The sequence below is a fragment of the Pieris napi genome, chromosome 10 (assembly GCF_905475465.1).
Source record: "Pieris napi chromosome 10, ilPieNapi1.2, whole genome shotgun sequence".
Lineage (NCBI taxonomy): Eukaryota > Metazoa > Arthropoda > Insecta > Lepidoptera > Pieridae > Pieris > Pieris napi.
The window spans coordinates 6,304,088-6,326,682 of NC_062243.1; the positions used below are offsets into that span (position 1 = coordinate 6,304,088).

At 32.4% G+C, this 22,595-nt stretch overlaps 1 protein-coding gene across 3 annotated transcripts in view; it reads right to left on the bottom strand.

The window, feature by feature from the left end:
* The window catches only part of LOC125053156 (laccase-like), a 57,290-nt gene extending 34,817 nt beyond the window's left edge, over positions 1–22,473 (bottom strand). The window contains exon 1 of one of the 3 annotated variants that reach the window (XM_047654388.1): positions 22,455–22,473. The gene's annotated coding sequence lies outside the window, so the exon portion shown is untranslated. Of the gene's footprint in view, positions 1–868; positions 1,027–17,016; positions 17,390–22,454 lie in introns of those variants that run through there. The other 2 variants (XM_047654387.1, XM_047654386.1) reach the window with 2 other exon arrangements.
* Between the last annotated feature and the right edge of the window lie 122 nt (positions 22,474–22,595).

The window sequence follows — 22,595 nt, forward strand, 5'->3', positions numbered from 1 at the left end:
AAATATTTATTTATTTAATTTTTCAAATGTAAACTGAACTTTATTGACTGTAATGACTCCTTATCCAGTCTTTGATTATTTAATTGTAATTAATTATTTGCATGCAATCAAAAACTATTTTTAATAACGCCAAAGTAGTATAACTTCTTACGGGCGTACATAAGTACACCCTTTTTTATACAACGGGTTAACGGGTAGAAGGCTCATCTGATGTAATACACCCATGGAAACACACAGCTAAAGGATTGCGTCGCAGTGCGTTACCGGCCTAAGAATCGGTACGCCCTTTACTTAAAGAAGTTTAAGTCGAAATTAGTTTGGCAATACTTTAAACGCTTAATGCCTTAAATAATATATCGTATAAAGACAATATTTATCACTCAAACATCCACTCAACTTACAACGCAAAATTTGCAAACTGCACCTTATAATTGCTACCTCACGTTATTTTTACAGTAAACAAACGTAAAATAAACTGATTAAGCAAAGAACTTAAACATGTTTGAATATATTATCACGTAATCGGTGAGCTTTAATCTAACGAGAGTAAAATTATTTGGGGCACTGTTTCTAGTGCTTTGCATTAATCAAAAGTTGTGATCGATTTAAAAAAAAAAAATATTTAATTCCAAATTAAAACATATATAAAAAATTAATAAATATATATATAATTAATTCCCGAGTAGAAATAGATAAACCAAATGATTTTGACACATTTATTTTGAAATAGGAGCATCTACATATTTATATATTATTTAAGAAAATTTAAATATATATTTGCCTATGAATGTGCAATTTAAAATAATATATATTACAATTAACATTTGCGTGAACTAAAAAATAAATTAAACATAAATAAGATACTTACAATTCAATTATTAAATCCAAATACCACTATAACAATAATAAAACTCAGAGTAAAATGTCTGCACAATTTCGAATTTCGAACGCCGGCGTTCGATTTTTCGCGCTCGCCCGCGAACGCTACATAGGATCTGTTGACGGTAAATGACCATACTGCTACATACATTCGCGGTATCACCTGCCCGACGCATCTCGATAAGTGAAAGGAATACACAAAATGACTCAGAGCAATTTCGACAGTATTTCAATGTCATAGATGCGATAACAGCACGAAGTTATAAGCACGAAGGTATCTCGCGTCGCCCGACCTTGGCTTAAGATATGTTTTTGTACGTTGGGGATTTACAAGGGGTTTTTCTTGGGTTTACTTTAAGATGCCTTTAAAGCATCGGTTATATTCTTATCGTTTCGGTTTACGTTCAATAGAACATACATAGCATTCTGAAAGCTCACTTTCAAATAATATTAATAATACAGTTGCCATGGATATTATTTATTTAACCGACTCAAAAAAACCAAAGGAGGTTATCAATTCGAAGTGTAATTTTTACTATATTGAAACAATCAAATCTAAAATAATGTACATAACATTTAACTATGAGAATCAAATCTGCGTATTCGGCCAGTTGTAATTTAATAAATCCTTAAAATAAAAAACAAAAATCATTAGATTTTCTATACTTATTTTACTAAGCACGAGAGTTATTTATTTTAATGAGTACTCAAAATCGATTCGTAACGCATAACTAAATTCTGACGTATACAAAAAGATGTCCATTCTACATTCATAGTTATCGCTTCAGCAATTCGCCATTATCGAAGGAAAAAGTTTTATTACATTGCTAGAAGTACTTAATGTATTAAGACCCAAGGAACTCCTTATCTTCGTAGTAAACGCTTGGTGTATAGCACAAGAGTCCTGAGTCAGTTCCCGGGTAATCTTTAAATCGAAGTAAGACTAGATCTAAATAGTTCTAATTTAATAACTCAAGAACGGCTGGACCAAATTCCATAATTGTCTTTTTGTGTTTGTCTATGTTCAGAATAATAAGTGTTAAAATATAAAAATCATTAACAAAAATTAATCATCACAACCCGTTACAACATCATCGTTCATTTGTTAAAACTGCCAGCTCACGTAGTTTTGTCAGTGGTTTGTTAAATAATATATCATAAATCTACTCATTATGTGACTTCGTAACTACGTGACTACATGCGTACGAAGTTAGCCGGGTCATCTAATACTTCTTAAAAGTAATAAAAATTGTTTTTTGTTTTTTTCATTAACTTAGTTGTTGAAAGTCGACGATTGAATTATCAGAAGATTGACGTGTATAATTTGTCTTTGCCATTTCTTAATATTTTGTCTTGAAGTTGACAATTAACGATCGTAGCCATATATAATATTCTTATTTCAAATAACACACACATACCAGGCTTATTTTAATAGGACCATGAAGAAAATAAAACCCGCATAGGTCACATAGAAATAAAACGGTCCCTCAATTACTTGTTCCGGTCTAGACATTACGAATTCTCGTTTTCTCATACGATATACCATTTAACAAATGCAATTGTAACATAATTTTATACAAAATGGACGCAATTTTTTTTTCTTGACTTGTATTGAACTTAATACTGTCATTTATAAGCTCAGGAATTAAAAGTACTTAATTTTTTTACTAAAATAAATCGTCGAATAGCTAAGTCGAATCCGAAGATGCTTGACAAAATCGTTCTTACCTACTAAATTATCGCGTTATATATCGCGTATAAACTTGAAACTGCACATCACGGTGATATATTATTTCCGTAGACTTTATCTTTTATATTTATTATCTTAATTTGGTTTATCCGAATTCAAACAAAGCCGCTTAACGCCAGTCTATGCCAATATTTAAACGTTGAATTTGACATGTGATTTGTTCGATATATGAAATTCGAACAAATTCAGTTATTCAAACGGTTTAAAATTTTTCAAAGGTTTTTATCATTTATGTCATGTCAATCAATCAACGCTAATAAAAATATATTTTTTTATATTCACCAGGCCAATAAGCTCGTTCATCTCAGCCATGAAGTCACCCGAATAGTATATTACATAGAATATTATTTTCATTACAGCATAGACAAATATCACGGATTTAATCGTAAACTATTAAAGCGTTGATCCTTTGGTGTTACGTAAAGAGGTGGGATCTCTCTGCATCTTCTACCCCATTTATCATGGAGAGTGTTCAGAGGAGTTGTTCGGTCTAGTACCTGCAGCTGAGTTTCATTATTGGACGTCGAGGCAGAATACAAAATACCATCCGTATCACCTCGACGTCCGTCGTTCCACAACTAAGCGTTTCTGAAGGCAGATTTTGCCGCACACCACCACTATGTGGAACCAGCTGCCCACTGAAGTATTTCCGAACCAATTCAACTTTTTCGATTCCTTTAAGAAAAGAGTGTACCAATTCTTGAAAGGCCGGCAACGCACTTGCGAGCCTTCTGGCAATGTGAGGGTCCATAAGCAGCGGTATCCCTTAACATCAGTTGAGCCTCCTTCCTGTTTGCCTCCTTTTACATAAAAAATACTTAAAGCGTGTCCACTGTCCATATTATCAAATTCTATAAAAAATTTATCAAACCATGTAAAAAATATAAAACTTTATGAAGGCAATTTTAATGTATCTATATAGCTGCAATATATATTGTATTATATTATGTATTATTACTAATTGTTATACTTTAAAGAGTAATGTGCGGCAAAGAGGTTTCGTCTAAAATTATTGATACTTTTTGGTAATTCTTTTTAAATAAATGCGTTCTTAATTTAAATCTCACATACAAAATCACCGACATCAGTTAGTTGAAAAATAAATATTATTTATACATTGTCGCCAATGAATACGGAGCACGTATTTGCAAATTAATAATTATAAATACTGTAACTAAATACTTTAAAATATTCCTCAGATGGTCTGACATTGTTCTAATCTTTATTGTTATTTGCCCATTTAAATAAATTAAATTACGTTTTATGGCAACTTAGTATTTTTAATCTTACACAAACAGTTTGTTTCCCGCCACTTCCTCGCCTTAAAATTTCCAGGGTTATCCTGATAAACATTGTTTCATGAGGAAATCACAGTCTAAAAGTATAACTTCAATATTTTGTAGTTACAAACTCTATTTATATGTATTAAGAAGGAAGACATACACGAAGTTTAGTTTTGTCTTCAGATTTTTTTATACATATATATAAAAAACATTATTCATGACAAATAGGTTGTGAGTTCCCTTCACTACGGAGTCCTTGTGTTGTGGATAACTACACAACAATTAGTGGTACGTGGTACATGTTTAAAACAGTTTTTTTGAGAAAAAGTAGGTTTATTGTTATAACACAAGTCTTATAAGACACTACTAGACTCGGCCAAGCGTTGCTGTGGCTAAGATTTTTGTTATATTAGATAGTAGTAAACTGTTCAAGAGAAACGGCAGGAGAACACCAATCCACCATGCTTTTTGGTGGTTATGCCATTAAATTGTAGCTTATGTGAAACGTTGGTAATTATTTTGATAAGGATCAATACCTAGGTACGAATAAAGAGCCTTTTCTAGCGAGGGTATTTTAATTAAAAAAATATTAATAAAAGGACGCTTATTGTGACGTAACTATAAAAGATAGAGACATGCTGTCGCGACATTTTTTATAGATGTGTCCTGAAAAATTGTAATACATCATTTTTTTCTATCATTAATAGTTTTCGCAGCGCACACGATTGAAGGAAGTTTTTTGTTTATTTTTTTACACCTTGGGTTAGATTATTCAAGTTTTAGTAAGCATCCCTATTTTTTTTGAAAATGAAACATAGCCTATGTTGCCACACTCGGGAATAGTGTAGCTTGCCAACGGTGAAAGAATTTTTGAAATCGGTCCAGTAGTTTCGGAGCCTATTCATTTCAAACAAACAAAAAATCAAACCTTTCCTCTTTATAATATTATAGTATAGATTAAGTTTATGTAAAATAATGTTGAGTGTGAGTGGGTGTGCGCATGTATTTGAGAGTGTAGCTAAGAGTTGTTATAAGCGTGCGCTGTGTCTGTGTTAATTTTTGGCACCTCAGAGTCATGCCAGTAGTAAGGCCACTGTAGATTCGAAATCCAATTCCGCTAGCGTAATTTTTATGTGATTTGTGATTTTTTATCTGGATAGTTTGACTATCTCAGAATCCATAGACTGGCTAATTTTATTATAAAGGAAGGGCCCTAAACGCAAAGAAGCGTTGACCAAACACAGTCATTCGTTTTGGCGTCCGGAATACAAAACCGGCTAGTCATAGATTACATGTACAAAAAAAATTGTTTATTTACGTATTTCCACAGCTTACATAAATTATATCTAACATAAAAGAATTATACTAAAGATATAGCCAAAGATGGAATACATAATTTATACAAAAAGGTTCAAACATTTACTAAAGGTAAAAGTTAATAAAATGATTAAATACGTAATACCTAATTCAGCTGTGCTGTGTGTGTGGTGTGAAATCGAAGGTATGTACGTGAGGGTGTGTATGTGGAGTGTACTCATGATGCAGGTGATTTAGCGCTATGAATATTCTTGATACTCCTTTTAGCAGCCATTTAACCTAGATTTATATTTGATAACGTAGATATGCTTGGTGCGGGGGTTTAAAAAATATGTTATACGATAACGGACGAACGACTGAAACTGCTAAAAACGTTTTACGTTTAAACCGCTCTATTGGTTTTGGTGAATTTTAATTTGAGGTGGACTTGAAAAGAACATGGAATATTTCTATACCATTTTTATTATATTATCATCATTTATGTGGAGTGATATATGATTAAATGTTATTTAATTTTCATGTCATTTGTCATGATTACTATTATTGAAAAAAGGTTTTTTTTTTTGTTTAAATCGTCTGTACAGAACTTGTAGGGTCCATTATACAATTGTATATTTTAAATTACAGCTTTTTAAATCTAAATGGATGCATCAAAATCTACTTTACAATAACATTATTACATTATTACATATATTAATATATTGTTCCGTACAAACGAAACTCTATCATATCGCCTCGCCTATATCGCCTAGAAAATAATAGTTGCTAGTTTCTTTTATAAGTAACCTGAAATACAGGGATTTGTAGAATAGTTAGAAGGGCTAAGCATTCAAAACATGAGTAAAAATAATGTACCAAAAGCCGTTCATAATAATTAATGAGACAAGTAAAAGTTGGCGTCGTAAATACAATTTATAAGGATTAAATGACACAGTAAACGGGAGAATAATTAAAATACTGGTTGAGATTTACGTTCATATCAAACAACTCATGAGAAAGCGATTTTATTGTTAGTTAAAGTATACATAATACAATTTTTTTAAACATCTAATTATTAACGTACTATTTCGAATCACGGGTTGTATATTTTTATTTGGCACTGTCTAAATTTGATTCTATAGAAAAACCTTAACAAGTCGCAATTGCGTGGATTAAAAAATTTCAATAGATACACATTTTTTTTTAATTTCTAGCATCAAAAATATATTTATTAACACAAAAACATAGCGTATTTACAATATTCTTAAGATATATAGTAAAAATAATAATTGATTATTTTTCCGACCCAAATATCGGCCAATAGAATTGCACCATTCGACGTCACGTGGTACAACCTACATGGTATTATACTGATAATTTTTTGTGAAAATTTTCTCTGGTCGTTGCTTCAAGAAAAGTATTAAGTAGTTGTTTTATTCATTATGAAATTCTTATTTGTTAACTGTACATTTCGTCTCATGGTGCAATTCTATTGGCCGACATTTGGGTCGGAAAAATAATCCCCCGAATACCACACGAGCTTCAAAATTATCGGGAAATACCCGATAATTTTGAAGCTCTTGTGGTATTATAAGTGAAAATATAAATTTCATATAATTTTTAAATTTGGAATAAAACCTATATTTTCCTGTCTAACACATGATGATTGACATTAACAATATTATTGTTTTTATTACACCAAGCAATAACTATACTAAAGGTTTAATTTCACACTGCGCACTTTGTTCATCGTTCTTTGTGCATGATTTTCACTTAGTTATATTTTACCAAAGACACCGATTAGTTTTATTAAAGTGTCTCAGTATGATACTGAGACACAATAATTAATTAATAATTATTATTTTTATTTACTTAGATAATAATTATATTTATCAGTCGCTCATCTCGTAAGCGTGTACAATCCCGATTGCGCAAGTTTTGGCGCCAACTTTTGCAGTTTTAAGTGATATGATGTAAACATTGCATTGAATTGAATTGAATTGTTTTTTTTATATTAATTTAAACTAAGCATTCAGGATAGTGAAATTATTGAGGTCATATATTTATAAAAAGATGTTTATCTTCATAATAAATCGTAAAATAAATTGATTTAAATATATATTTTTTATATATAGCAAGCATAATATAGCAAGATACACATATAAAAGGTGGGATTTAAAGACAACTGTATGGAAAGGATCAAGGGGAAAAAGAAGAAGAGGTCGCCCAAAAAAGATGTGGATAGAAGAAATAGAAGTGGTAGCAGGAAACTAATGGAGAAAGAGAGCCATAGACAGAATCAGTTAGAAAAAGCTGGAGGAGGCCTTTACCCGTGAAGGGGTTACGATCGAGGGTACTGAAGGTAGCTAGGATATAGGATAACAAGTAAACAAAAAATAAAATGTATAATAATCTAAGCTGTATTTTTTTTGTCATGTTTGGAAATAAAAACGGGCTTTATTATTATTAACGGACTCTCTATGTGCGCATGTCTCACTCGTCCGATGAAGGAAAACATCGTGAGGAAACCGGCATGGCTAAGACTAGACAGCGTGTCAGGCACAGAAGGCAATTAGCAATGATCACGGAAACGATATAGAAATCTAAGACCAGACCTTAAAAGGAACATCAGGGCATTGGAGGTATACAGGATCGGTAATTCGACCTCTTCCTGTTAGGAAGTGACTATTTGTGATAATTTTAACCCATACATGCAGTATGAAAAAGGGAACCATAATTTAGCTTTTTTAAAAATAAGCCAAAATGTAAAGTGAAAAATGCGACATTAAAAATGTAAAAAAAAGTTTAAATTATATCTTTTTGTTTTCTTCTGGTTTATATAAACAACAAACGTTTATCAATATTAAAACAATTATTGATCTAAATATAAAAAGGCGAGATTAAACACGAAGTTATTTGAATATTTTTTCCACTAAAACGCCTTAAAAACTAAATGAAACGTTATGAAACTGGGTTTGCAGATTTTTTTTATTTAGAAGATTTTTTTTAACCTTTTTAAAAACATAACCGTTAACTACTAACTTATTTTAAAGAAACGGAAAAAAATAATTACAAAGGATGCAGGCGGAAATTGGTATTCGAACTACACGTTAGTTTATTTTTTAATTTCCATAAAATTAATTAAAACCCCAAAGTCAACAAAAAATACACATTTAAAATAAAATTTAGAACCGTTTAGCAGTAATAACAATTAACAACATGGAACAATTAAGACATTTTGTAATTTAGCCTTATTGAAGTTGTTGCTGAAAGTGCTTCCCCTATTGCGAACGCATTCTTTTTCTGATTTGTAACTTCAAGTTTCAGACATAGACATCAACCTGCGTTATGGCCGAACTCCATGCAGGCCACGGGTCTCAAAACAGGAATTACAAACGCCGCTCTCACAATCTCTTTTTTTTTTCTTTTATATATGAGGTGAAAATGCGCTTACGCAGGCCCGCATCAAAGATGTCGTGCTTGACGCGGGGACTGTGGGGCTGGGTCTACACTCAAATCCCTCTGCTATTCAGAGGGGTAGTGAGACCCCACCCACTAAAAATGCCTCAACCCTTCACACGCCCTTAATATGGGCCCTCGGCTCATTCAAGACCTGCGGTTCCGGGCCACTCGAGGTTGAGCCCCCAGCCTTGAACTACCGGTCAGTCTACGGTCATCCCCAGACCTCTCCATCAATCGCTCAGCTGCCTCCTTCTGCAGCATTACATGCTCACAGAAGGTGACTATTGCACTCCAGGCCTCCTCACTTCCTAGCATAGCTAATATAATACCCGGTAAATAGAGGTCCGCCCCTGTGACCGATACCAGGTCATGACGCTCCCTTGTCCACAATCTCTTAACAGAACGTCGAATTACCACTAACCTGTATAAAATGTGAAACTATTAATTTGTCCCGAAAACTATTGGTCTTATAGGTCAAGCTGCGGGCGTTCGTACCCCGGCTAGACTCTTTTTCTTTGAAAGAAGTAAGGAACCCGCCATAGCTTAGACCCACCTAAATCTCATCTATAAGGCTGAGCACTATTGCATATTTTTACACAATTACGCTGTGCGTGGGTATTTTAGCCGGTTGTAATGTGGGTAATTCACAGAGGGCCTACATCAAAGATCAAATGAAAAACAGTCATTAATAATACCTGTTTTAAAGGTAGTCATAAATGAGGAAACATCTTAATGCGAATTATAAATTCCGTAAAGAAATTTTTTTAACAATTATCCTCTTGGTTTTCCTACAGATAATGATCACATGAAATATTATTTCAACAAAGTGCATTAAACAGTTAAAGGAGTAGCCATACTCTTGTCGGCTTTTTAATGTGTATATCTGGATCTAAGTTCGATTCCTAATACTAAAAAAAATATTTCATAATACTAAAAAATATTTGTTTAAGGCCTTCTTTCCGTCCTTATTCTATATAGAGATTGTCTAGTTGACAATTTAAAAATGAATAGAGCAAATAAATTTTAATTACCATACATACACTACACAATAGAACGCAATACAATTGAAAATAAAAATTAACTTAACGATTCTACTTGTCACTTGGCGGATTCAGTGAGACATAAGATAAACATTTTTAGTAAATACGCAGTACACGTATTCAAATAACAATGACGCAAAGAGTTGAGTAAATAGTGAGCCTTAAAATGAGGTAAAGCCAGTATTTCCTATGGGGAAGTACCTGCTAGTAATTCACATAAACGCAAATTCCTTTAGCCTAGATCATGGTTATATTTTCATAGTATCGTATACTTTACTATTACTGCTAGCTACGCGAAGAATCTTGGACCTCGATAGATACTATGTCCAAAAAAAATCGGTTTTCTGTAAAGTCGGTTTACTGACGATGCAACCATCCCAGGTTGCATTTAAAAAAAAAAAAAATTTGTTTGATAGGTATTTTGTATGGATATAGAGAAGGAGGTAAATGGAAATCACAATTGAATTGATCAAGTTACATTTATTTGTACGCATAAATACAATTATGTCAATTTTAAATGGAACGCCTCAGAGCGAGGTAACGCCGCATGAGTCATGTTTTTTCGTGCGTGCAGCCGGCTCCATTGAATTATAAGACGTTGTCACGTCAAAACTATAAGCTGGAAGAACTGGGCTTACAGAGGTATGCTTGAAAAATCGGGGACAGACCTTATGCGTAAGCGTAAGGATGATTGTATTTACAAACACTTGCTTGTTTATGCTTATTACGGTTAAGAAAAGGAAACTTGAATACAGTGTAAACTCTTTATAATGTCATTGGTTATAACGAAAATTTCTATATAACGTAAAATGAGTTAAATGTGTTTGGTTTATCACAAAACGCATACATTGATTGAGTCTTTATAACGCAACCATTCTCTATTACGAAGACATCAACAACATATTTAAGTGTAATTGTTTTTATAATCAGCTTACAAAACTAACCCTTTGAGGTGCCGAAATTTCTAAGAAAGACACCTGAGGTCATAAACAGCCTTCTCGCCTTTGTGATTGTTAATTCCATCCACACGTGTGTCATTATTCTTTTAGATTACATTTGAAAATTTTGGTCTCAGTTACTAAACGCACCATCATGACCATATATATATATATAAATTATTGTAATCGCACCATCCTAAATTAAAGACGTCGCCAACCTTCGAAAGAAGAGGCACGATAAGAAGAAGATTATCGTATTGTTATTGTCAAGATCCTTACTAAGAAATGTTATGTTTTAGATAAGTTCCGGCGATAAAGAGCGGTAGAGAGTTGCTAATCCTATGATAACTGGCAAAAATTTATAACTATAAAAAAAAATTAAAGTATTCTAACAATCTATACAATTATCGTATGGTATTTGGTAGGTATATAATTAATGTAAATAATATAATTACTGTGACTAGTTTACTTCTATTACATTTAGTATACGTCTTATTGAACAAGACCACGTATACAGGCACATAGTATGCCCCCTAAGCACAGAGCTGACATTTCGATTTAAGTAATTGATTTTTTATAAGTAACTAACCTTAAACAATTATTGTTTCGTCTGAAATAAAATGTATACAAAACAAGACATAATATGCTCTTATGAATATATGTAAAGTGCAGTAATTTTTAAATTATGAACAAAGTAATGTACATAAAAACTCCGAATATTTTCTTATAATATGTTTTTAGAAGCTACATACCAACATATAGATGCTATGCTACCCCACAGATGCTATTCGCGTTCTTCAATACAAAAAAGTGGGTTATGGTTTTCTCCGTGTTTCTCTATAAAACCTTCCTCAGAGTTCAAGTATTAAATAAAAACAAATTACTCGAATTGATCCACCCGACTTCGAGTTTTGCGCTTAGCAATATACATATTTTGCGATTCATTTTATTTAGTAATGAGGTTTTTGCCGGTCTTTTATTACATCAAACAAATAAGTGGAAAATTACAAATTAAGATTAGTTGTTTTATTTTTGAATACAATTTAATTTATTCATTCTCTTTGAGTCATACTTTGCTTGACAGTTAGTCCGCGTTTTCTATATAGTATAAGATCCCGCTATACAACGACCTTCACCGAGATGCTTATTTAATGAAACTTATTTTATATTTAATTTAATATGTCAATAAATATAATCCATATGGGTTGCCTAGCAAATTTCAGTCCAGAGTAAGTTTAATTAATATTTAAAAAAAAATTTTTTTTTTATAATTTGCATGTAGTAAATTTTTTGAACTTTTTTCATTCTATATTTTTAATCAGGGTAGTATTATATATGTATCACTATAAACTTCTTTTATACTAAAGATGTATGTATACTTTAGTGTCACATAAATAATTAATTGATTAAAAACAACCTAACGTTTGCATATTCTATGGGCTTCATACTTTCGATTGGTATAGAATTAATCTAATAATCATACCGGTGAAATGTTTAAAAAAATATTTTTTTTTTTAATTAATTAAACATACTCTGGACTGAAATTTGCTAGGCAACCCATATGGATTATATTTATTGACATATTAAATTATATATAAAATAAGTTTCATTAAATAAGCATCTCGGTGAAGGTCGTTGTATAGCGGGATCTTAGACCAATAGTGTCATGTTTTTCAGACAATGCTCACTACTTCGTCTTTAGTTAGCAATTCGGTTCTATATATCTTGGTAATGATCTATACTTAATATTAAAAATCTAAAGAGTTTGTTTGGTTGGTTGCGCAGTTGTTGGGCTTTTCAATCAGCTGAAACAAACAAGTGCAACGTGTTATGTCTGTTTTTGTATGAGATTTGAACTCTAACTGCGCCCCGTTTACAATACGCTCTCTTTAAATCTGTTACAGTATTAATTATGACTCAATTCTACCATAAATTTACTATAGAAATATTTTAACCTTCATTTGCGAACATCACTTGCTATTATTTAATCTAATCTTACCACGAGATTTTTTTAAAACTACCATATCTTTGAGACATGTTGAGAAGGGATCTTCTTGTCAGGCTGTATCTTTAGCATGTAAAAATGCTTATGATTTATTACTGTATTCATTCGGTTTCTGTCTTTGTCTGTCATTAAAATCATTGACCAAAAACGTACTTCTAATATGGTGAAGGCGATACATGTATATTGCTTTCACTAAAGAAAGATCTAGAACAAAGAATATATCTCAATATTATCTATCACGGGCAATTTTAATCCTTATAATACCATAGGCTAACCTAATTTAGACTTTGATGAATGTATAAAGTACTAACAAATTATAATGTATGTTATACCCGGACGCGAAATGGATTTTCCGAGAGCCCTCATACATTAATCATTCGAGTTTTAGCACAATCGGTGACGTGATATGACATAAGGTTAAATTTTAGATCCTTTAGCTACATAGATATGAAATAATTTTTTTATATTCGCTAGTATCGAGACAAGGGGTGTGATTAATATTTTAAATTTATGCATGATCTATTATACGTATTTATAATCGAGTGTTGCCCTAAAAATGACTCTTAAGCTTTTAGTTTTTCTAATATTTTATTTTAGATGTTTGTAATTGTGTAAGTCAACTTTGTTATTTGTAATTTTATTTTTGTAAATTATGTAATTTACCCTTAGTATTTTGTTTCCTTACTAGGGTTGCCAGGAAGGCATTGTTTATTAGCGACGAGCCCCGATGCCTCCTTAATAATACTTTATCGGATTGTATATGTACTATAATTGCAACAAAGTGTTAATAAATAAAAATATAAACTTATCCGTTATAGAAGTTTTATTTAAATATTTGAATATAATTTCGAGTCAGAACGAAAAATTTATATTTTTTTATTTCTCTAATTCATGTATGTAACCTTTTATAAAGGTGGGAACTGACCAACGTTACGAGGTGTAATGTAACATGTAATGTAATGTTACACAGCGAGCATTCGTGCAGTCAGTACGTCGTGTTACGGGGAAACCAGCGAGCAACGAGCCGCTCGTTGCTCGCTTTGAGTGCTCCACCCGGCTGTCGGTTTTTTGGCGAATCCTTTGACTGTTACGCGGTTCAGTAATTACGCGTCACACGTCGCGAGTGATCATGATTATGATTTTCTATAAATTGTGTCTTTTTTAAGTACTTTTGGTCCAATTAAATTCAACAGTTCTTCAAAATCGAGACCTGCGTACAAAGTTTTTATACTGTCCAGTAATCATTTGGTTTTTAATATTGCAATCAATAACAAACCACCTCATACGCCTGTGTTTTTAAATAAACTTGATGTCCAGTAACATTTTTTCTTCTTCTTAATTTGGATGAAACAATAATTAAATAGAATGAAAAATATCAACATTATCACTATCACATCTCGTGAACACTGGCGGCGAAAGTGGAGCACAGAGTTTTGACGAGCATGTTACGCCGATTTTAGAATAACACAGCGTGACATGCTCGATGCGTAACACGCTCGATGCGAATGCTACATTAATTACACCTCGTAACTTTGGTCAGTTCCCACCTTAATCTGTGTTTTTAATTCGGCTTGATAAAATCCATACCGTCTACACATACATAGACAAAAAGAGGAAAGTGTCAACTCAATCGTAGGCGACACAACCCGCCAATATATATACAAACATATTTATAAAAATCGTGTATAAAACACTATTGCTTGTTAAATAACTATTATCTTTATCGTTAAATTCTTCATATTGTAAGATGATTTTATAAGATCAGTGTATACAGTTTCTGCCTAGCTCTAATTTAAGTCAATTATTTGAATTGAAACTGAGATTATAATCGTAATTGTACTTGCGTTGGCGGTCTTGGGAAAACTGCGTCTAAAATATTTGTTTTCATATTTCTCTTGGTTCAAGATTCGTCTAAGAAACAGATTCAAACTCAAACTCAAAATATCTTTATTCATGTAGGTAAACAAGTACACTTATGAATTGTCAGAAATAAGTTAAATTAATTGTAAATTTACATTTACTACCAGTTCGCAAGTCAAGGGCGTAGAGCGGGTAAGAAGACCTGGCAAGAAACTTTCCGCCACTCTTTTCATTCGCCAAGTATTGTCATACAAATAAACAAAGACAACACAACCAATCGGTTTCAGTGTGCCTGGGCGTGTTGAAGTTAGCGTCTATCGCATTTGTCTTATAAAAAATATTTAAACATTATTCACCTACCTTATTTAATGTTTTTATAACATGTTAAAAGATTTTCCAGCTTATTATTATAAATTTTTTTATCCTTGTAACATCGTACCACAAATTCATAAATTACGTTCACTGTTCATAGCTTTAGACGTTTTCATATCAATACAGTATTCATACTCTGGACTAGTTCCGTACTTGACTTTTTTTCTAGGAACGCACAATAACTACAGTAGTATCAAATATAACTGACGTTTGACCATTAACCTGTATAAAGGTGGTCTCAATGGGCCACTTAGGTCCTGATTGGTGGACAATGCTCTGACGCATGATCTTGTACGGAAATATATGAGACGTTGACCAGAATTGGTTGGAATCTGGTGATTTTCATTAAATTTAAATAGTATTAAGTCTAACGAAGGCTAGCGATAGAGAAAACTTTGATCTTACATAAACTTTCCTATCGTGTTTTTAATGAATGTGTAGGAGTCGTAAGATTTATTCTTTAATATATTTAAGTAAACATTTTGGAAAGAAAAAAGTTAAAAATATTAGATTATTATTTTAATTAATTACATTAAAAGCCAAAAATATCTAAGATGATTTTTACTCATAAAATAAAAAGCTTAGATTAAAAGTTTTCCAATTTAAATGTAACGTAGGCATGAACTACAAGCACTTTATTAGATACTATTTAAAAGATATAAAAGATAGTTTTAACACTCGCGTTGACTAAAGGCAATTTATTGACATTTTAAAAAGAATCGTGCCTTTTAAAAAAAATTACTGTGATTACACCTGACTAGAAATATATAAATACTCCTTATTTATATATTTATTTCAAAGCAGTTTTTAATTAAAAACACGGGCTGCCGTGGTCTGGTTGTCGCGTCGTGTTCGTCACTAATCAAGGATCTGTAAGGGCAATCTTTTTTACAGTAGTGCTTTAGCAACTTCTAACAAATACTAAAATCTAGAATCTAAATAAAACATCGCATTTATATGTACATTGCTACTTATAGATTTTGTTAAAAAAGTAGTGGCACTACAACCTTTTTTGTCTGGGCCTTTAGATTCTGGATCTTTATATTTCTGTATCTGTTCCGTGAATCACGGCCTAGTTGGCGATGTTTTCGTTCACCTTATGAGCGAGTATTAAATGCGCACATAGACAGATAGTCCATTGGTGGACAGCCGGGGATCGAACCTACGACTTGAAGGATAAGAGTCGCAAGCTGATGCCAACACTTCTTTTTATAGATTTTATGAAAAAGACACCAAATGGTCTCAAACTTATTATATTATATATACTTATATATTTTATTTATTTATTCACGGCTTATTCCCGAAGGGTAGGTAGAGACCACGGATCTTCACTTGTTACGGTCCTAAGATACCTCTTCACCATTCATGCTCGTCGGTTGGGAACCATTGACTTTTTATTCCCTAGTACCTCCTGGATTTGGTCCAGATATGTATGACAAGGCATACATAATAAGAAATATTTTTAAAACCATAAGGTATTAATAAGGTACCTTATTCATAAGGTAGGTAGAAACCACGGATCTTCACTTGCTACGGTCCTGACATACCTATCTTCATCCACTCTCATGACTTTCACTATTCCTGCTTGTCGGTTAAGGGAACCTTTGACTTTTCTAGCACTAGATTCGGTCCAGGTATGTATGACAAGGCATACATAATAAGAAATATTTTTGAAACCAAATTATATTAAGTATTACTATAAAGCAAGGTATAGTTTTGTACGCCTATATGTCTATTGGTTAATAAAATCCATTCAGGCCGAAGGTCAATCTAATTTTATTACCGTATGTTCACTCAATGATATTTTGGGTCCATACTGCTTATTGAATTAGGGTCCAATGACATTCGGTATCTCTTTGTAAAGGTTGATTGAATTGTGCTGAAAGCCTTAATTTTGTTAAGAACTAAATCATATATGTATGATCATAATATACTTATCTATATTTTAAACCACGATTGAGGATCTTTCTGATTGGCGCTAGTGTCTATGAATTTTTAATATCATCCAAGCCCTTTCGTTAAAAAATATGATATTTGTCACTGTCATAAATACTAGAAACTGAACTGTGAGTGTGACATAATTAGGTTCTCTTATGACCTTAATCACTAATAGTGCATGCAAAAAACTTACATTTTAATAAAGAAATCCTTCGAATGTCGCTGTTGATATGTGAGATATTTTCAAAACGCTCCGTTATATCACTGCAGCAAAGTTCAAACGTGGCTGAGCGCTATCGAAAAGCGGAGCTTTTTTTTGAAAATTTTCATTTTTCTTTTCACGAACGGATCCACTGTGGCCAATCTTACAATAAAAAATCGAACAACAACCTCTTTGGATGTTGACAGATATTTAAAAAGATACCTTTGAATTTCGAACACGGGCTGAGCAGAGGATACAAGGATGCTATTTTCACCGTTCCTTGCAACAGATTTATTTCTATTGAATGATTATAGTTTAATGGGCGGATTTGTGCGTAACACGAGTAGCCCACGCGATCTCGGGACATACGACTGAACGCACGTATCATCAAATATTCTCCTTAATAATTTAAAAGGCTTGTGTACATAGGGCTCTGCGACGTCTCGAGTTGTATGCGACGAGATTTGTATGGAGCGGTTACGATGCAAATATTTGATTTCGTCACGTCTCCTTTGAATGTATTTGAATGAGTTCGTTATACACATTGCTATGTAATATGGTCGAAATATATTTTTAAAAAATACAGAAAATTACTTGATCGAATTAAATCAAAGAAATGTAGATTTTTAGCAATTTATTTTCAAATTACTTGACATTTAAAGCGATCTTTAATTTTTTTTCCTTATTTTTATAAAACGATCGGATCCCTAGTTATAGTTAACTCCTATTTCCTAATGCTATTTTTCCACATGTTGCCTTCATGCAGTATTTTCCTTTAATTCCTTTCTCAAAATTTTGATTGAGTACAGACATATTATTATCTTTTTCTGTTGCATTCATTTTCCATTCATTAGCCACTAGGCCAACACGAGCAGTGTTGTCCTAGTGGCTTCAGCGGACGACTCTCATACCTGAGGTCGTAGGTTCGATCCCCGGCTGTGCACCAATGGACTTTCTATGTGCGCATTTAACATTTGCTCGAACGGTGAAGGAAAACATCGTGAGGAAACCGACATGTCTAAGACCCAAAAAGTCGACGGCGTGTGTCAGGCACTGGAGGGTGATCACCTACTTGCCTATTAGATTTAAAAATGATCATGAAACAGATTCAGAAATCTGAGGCCAAGACCTAAAAGGTTGTAGCGCCACTGATTTATTATTATTTATTTATTTAATATTGAAAAGAACTTCTTTGTTAATAAATTACAAATTAATAGTATAAGGTTCCATCAACCCTATATTACTTCCTTCGGCGTTATATGTAATTAATTAATTTGTACCTTTTATGAATGGCTGAGTAGATTTTATCCCTCACCTTCAATTTCACTCCCATCAATTATGTATGCGTTACTTTGTCAGGGTGAAAATATTCAGTACTAAACTATTTAAAGCAAATTCCAAAATAGATATAGATTCCCGATAGTAGATTCACTAATGAAATATTACATGATCAATTCGTAGAGGGCCTAACCTAAATTGAAATATTACCATCTACTACTACTACATAACTATAATAGATGAACGGTGTTTGTAGTAAGTAGTAGCTTCAGCGAGCGACTCCCATGCCTGAGGACGTAGGTTCGATCCCCGGCTTGAACCATCTTTTTATATTTTTATATGCTCGTACGGGGAAGGAAAGCGTCGTGAGGTAACCGGCATGCCTTAGACCAAAAAGTCAACAGCGTGTGTTGGACACAGAAGGCTGATCACCTACTTGGCTATTAGAAATAACAGATGACGATCACGAAACATATATAGAAATCTGAGGCTTAGACCTTGAAAAGCGTAGCGTATAAAGAGAATGGAAATTTTAGGACCGTGGACTTTTCCATACTTGTTTACGTATTCCTTATAAATTTAGCGTAGTTTAGAATTAAAATTCGCAGCTAATACAAACAAAATCGTAAGTTTTGTAGCTTTTAAGTTTTGACGTGATTTAGACAAACTTACAATAAAATATTACAACATTTAAAGTAGTCCAGTCTAATAAATATTTGAATCAGAATTTAGTCACCCAACTTGGCTGGAGTAAAAAGTAATAGAACCTTTTTTAATGAAAAATTGTAAGTTCTAGAAATTTTAACTTTAACTATTTTCGAGTAATTGAGATATACTTTTAATTTATTTTAAAACTTGCCGTGGGTAAATCACTGTACATGTTATAAAAAATGTTAAGTCGAAATTATCATTTAAAATTTATTTGACTGGACTATAAGTTTGATTTCCGATAAGTTACTTAAATTGCGTTGTAACATTATTATATTAGAGAAATATTAAATATATTAAATTAGAATAAATTCAAAACTCTCGTTAAACGTAAATTAATAAATATTTTTTTTTATAAATTGGACTATTATTTAAATAATCCTGATCTTTAGGATTGATTTGCTCAAACAATCACTCAAAACTTGGCGATTAAAAAGTGTAGCGGAGAGAATCTTGCCAGTTCTTCTTGCCCGCTCTACGCCCTTGACTTGTGAACTGAAAACTACTGTTCGTGTCGATAAATTTTTATACAAATTTAGTTTTCGACTTTCTTCATACACTACTCTTAAGGCACGTTGAATAAGGCCCCTAGTAGTAAATGTAAATTTATAATCTTTCTGTTGGTGTTCACATTTGTACTTGGTTACCTATATTTATAACTTATTTTGAGTTTATTATAATCTTAATATTTATAAATTACGTGTCACGTTGTTTGTCCGCTATGGACTCCTAAACTACCGAACCAATTTCAATCAAATTTGCACACCGTGTGCAGTTTGATCTAACTTAAAAGATAGGATAGCTTACATCTCAATTTATACCCGCAATATTACATATTTTATTGCAAAATATTTGTTTATTATTTGATAGTCACAATTCTAACAGATGGCGCTGTGTTAAAAGTACCAACGTTTCACATAAGCTACAATTTAATGACATAACCACCATAAATCATGGTGGTCCCCATGACTGGTGTTCTCCTACCGTTTCCCTTGAATAGTTTACTACTATGTAATATAACTAAAACATTAGCCACAGCAACGCTTGGCCGGTCTGCTAGTTGTTTTATAGAAGTAATGTATGTAATGAATAGTATGCAATTTACATCATCATTATTTTTATTCTTTATCTATCATCGTGTGGGTACCAATGTTTTATTATCAGTGCACTTAAGATCATCATATCTTATCTGAACCACTTGAGATATTGTTGTAATTCTATCTCATTATCAATGTTTTTAAAGTTTATACAAAAATAATGCTGTGATCGCTGCTGCTATGGAGATAGATAAAAACACAACAATATTGGTACTTAACTAGTGTTATAAAATGAAGTCCCAAGAATGGGATGAACTCAAAAATTCAACGGAGTTTTGTACAGGTTTAGATGTGAATAATTATTATTGTTGAAGAGTTTGCATATAATCTCGCAAAAATATACTTCATCTATTAACGCGTCGCAGGTGAAAGCTAGTATTACGTTGGAGAAGTGGCCTCGGTAGTCTTAGCTACGTCATAATCTTTGTTCTGTGATGGGTAGTAACCTTTCTATGCCTAGCGTTATCCCAATAATGGTCGGCAGTGACGAGGCATGGAATGCATTGGTATCCTTCAGTGAGCAAGTAGTGCTACAGAAGGAGACAGCAGCACGATCGAGAGAGCGCTCTAGGACAAATCCTATGGTTAGTAGACGAGGAGTAAATAGGAGAAGATAAGCCCGTCTCCTACCTCCTATGTAGTGTATACTGCACCCGAAGTTTCAAGCATAACAATTATGCCGATAAGGCCCTGGTAGAACGCAGCTTTGTAGGAACTACTCGGGTTGTTTTAGTGTATACCCACTAAAACAACCCACCTCACCCAGTTTCTGAATAGCAAAGATGCTGGTGTGGTCGAGTCCCACATACACTGCAACTTGTGGCGGTGCGCAAATGCATTTCCACCTCGGATATAAAAAAAATGATGAAAGCTACTATATTATATACATTACACCGAGTATTAAAATAAGAGTAAAATTTGGTAGAATGCTACTTTGAAATCTATATTTTTTTATATATTGTATGAGATTTATTAATAATTTAATAGTTTACAATAAAAAACTATATTGAGACAATGCTCATTATAATCCGTCCGTTATAGTTCGCTAAAATTTGTAAAGATTTCAACAGTAGATTATACCATCTCATGTCTTTAACAATTTACTTGAATTGAATACCTTGTTCCTTTATTCATTAAACAACATTAATGATCATTTCAGTGCTAAAATCTTTCTATCATCAAGAAATGTTTTTTACAACAAAATTATAAACGCTGCGTATACTCAGTTTATTAATTATTGTTGACTTTATTTTACAAGAATAAAAAATAATCTTGACAATAGTCTCGAAACTGTTGAACCTGTTATATGATATCATGAAAGTACTTTGAGGACTCATTGTCAGAATTGAAAGGTGAAAACTCCACAAGTGGCCTCTCAATGCTTCTTATCTCGAGGATTATTGGTTCATAGTATTTGTACGAATACTTCTTGTTAATGTTAAAATATATTCCTACAAAGCGATAAATTGTGTACTCTCATAAAATGATTAAATGACATACTTATAGGTAATAGCGAGCATTTTTTATACAGGAGGCAAATGGGCACCACCTGATGGTAAGTGGTACCACCGCCCGTTGACTCCCTCAATGGGCTCGCCAGTGCGTTGCTGGCTTTTAAATAATTGGTACGATCTTTTCTTGAAGGACCCTATGTCTATTATTTGTTTTAAAAAAAAATTTCATGATATGAACAATCAAACGATAAAATTTAAGTCGTTTATTGGATTTATTAATTAATATTTTGGGAACATGCGTTTGTTATTCTAAAATTGATTTTTTTAAATATTATAATTTATAATAGATATAAAATACCAAGACGATCTGATAAAAGGACTATTTGAGTATGGAAAATTTAAAGCCAGACTATTTCATTACCAGGAAAGGCGTTTCCTGGTTTTATATTATATTATAATATACAATAAGGTTAAGTTCCATGCACATACTAAAACAAAAATAGACTAAATAGTCGAAAATGCTCGAAATTTTGTTTAACAAGCTTTAGCGATATCTATAAAATTTGATTCTAAAACCAAAAATTCTATATTTTACAGTCTAGAGTACCCTGTTACTTAGGTCACGCGCGAAAATTCGAAAGTAATAAAAAAATAAATAAAGAAAAGTAAAATTTAAAAAATATAATTATTTTAAATAATTTATTTTTTCGTCAATGAAATTAAATAAAGCGATCACTTTATTTTATTAATTTTGATGTACCTACCAAGCCTAGTGAATATTGTGCAATTTATTAAGTAGCGTAACATATTTTCGTTATGTTTGGTCTAAATAATTATAGTTTGGTATAAGTAAACACGATTTAATTAAATAAAGATTTTTCCGTAAACTTACCGGAATCAATAAAATAACAGTTTCACCGTATACGTTTTGAGTTTATTAGGTAGCTGTGGTTAGTTTAATTTCACAAAATAGACTACTGTCTGTTAATCTTAGTAATCTAATCATCATGTTATATCGACGTCTATTATAATT